The sequence below is a fragment of the Dermacentor andersoni genome, chromosome 2, assembly GCF_023375885.2.
Source record: "Dermacentor andersoni chromosome 2, qqDerAnde1_hic_scaffold, whole genome shotgun sequence".
Taxonomy (NCBI): Eukaryota; Metazoa; Arthropoda; class Arachnida; order Ixodida; family Ixodidae; genus Dermacentor; species Dermacentor andersoni.
In genome coordinates this window covers 228053274-228054693 of record NC_092815.1, presented here as the reverse complement: position 1 = coordinate 228054693, position 1420 = coordinate 228053274, and the positions used below count along the sequence as shown (strand labels likewise).

Below are 1420 nucleotides of genomic sequence, written 5' to 3'. Positions count from 1 at the left end.
ATATATATAAACGAGCCCGATTTTTATTAGTCATATCATAAGAAGCCGAAAACACTCACACCAAGGAGACAACATAGGGGAAATTACTTGTGGTTAATAAATGAAATAAAGAAAGGATAAATTAACGGAAATTAAAGTGGATGAAGAAACAACTTGCCGCAGGTGGGAACCGAACCGACAACCTTCGCATTTCGCGTGTGTGTGAGTGGTGGCACTGGCTAACACTCCCAGGGTTCTACTAGGACACATAAATACTCAAGAAATTGGATGGGAAAACGGCGCCGCGGTAGCTCAATTGTTAGAGCATCGCACGCAAAATGCGAAGGTTGCGGGTTCGGTTCCCACCTGCGGCAAGCTGTTTTTTCATCCACTTCATGTCCATTAATTTATCGTTTCTTTATTTCATTTATTAACCACAAGTTTTTTCCCTATGTTGTCCTTGGTGTCAGTGTTTGTTCGCTTCTTATGATATGACTATATATATATACATATATTACGTCACTTAGTCATAAAAGCACTTCTTGTTGGGCTAGTTGGTAGCTGTTCATTATAAAATATGAAGACGCCAAATAAACAGACACACACAAGAGAAGAGAACGGGACAGGGCGCCACTCGCAACTGTTTTATTTACAGAACGCAGGCACATATATACTGTCAGTCAACACATGCGCACAAAGCAAACATTCATGGCGCAACACGCTCAAGAAACCTCGTCTCGGTCTCATATAATGTTATCGAAGTATCGCTAACGCACAAGCTGCCTTTCTTGCCTATGTGATAGGCTTCAGCCAGTTCCCTTGCTCTAGTATCTTTACTTCGGGCAAGAATCCGAACGTCAGAAAAACGTGGTTCACAAGAGCGTGAGGGACAGGTCCCGATGTGCTTAGGCAAATTTGGGCCCTCTTTCATTTGTTCAACATTTCTTTCGTGCTCCCTGACACGCTCATTAACACAGCGCCCGGTCTGACCTATATAGGAACGACCGCACGAAAGGGGCATCTCGTAGACAACCCCTTGGGGCACACTTCATAAAAGGTCGCCCATGTTTGGTTCCACAGCCTTTTTCACTTCTTTTTTCTTTTCTTTTGGCGATTTGGGAGCAAAGGCTTCCGAGCTTCCTTGGGGCTGAAAACACTAGCGGGATGCCATGTCTGCTCGCTACATTCTTCAGATTGTGGGCCACCTTGTGCATATACGGCACAGCCACCGGTCTCACCTCTTGCCGAGGGGCCTCTGTTCCAGCTCTCATCGCCTTTGTCTTCATTTTCTGTAAGAGGCTTTCGTCTACTCCTGTTAGGAGCGAACCAGGGAACCCAGCTGAAGCCAGCCTAGCCAATTGATTGTCGAAACTCAATGCCATCTTGTGAACACACGACTTCCTGAGCGCGGACTCAAGGCAGAGTGACGCAATTCCCCTCT

The 1420-nt window shown here is 45.8% G+C and overlaps 1 non-coding gene across 1 annotated transcript; it reads left to right on the top strand.

The window, feature by feature from the left end:
* The first annotated feature begins 280 nt into the window (after positions 1-280).
* TRNAL-CAA (transfer RNA leucine (anticodon CAA)) lies at positions 281-353 on the top strand. Its single transcript has one exon. It is a non-coding gene; the product is annotated as a tRNA-Leu (tRNA).
* The last annotated feature ends 1067 nt before the right edge of the window (positions 354-1420 follow it).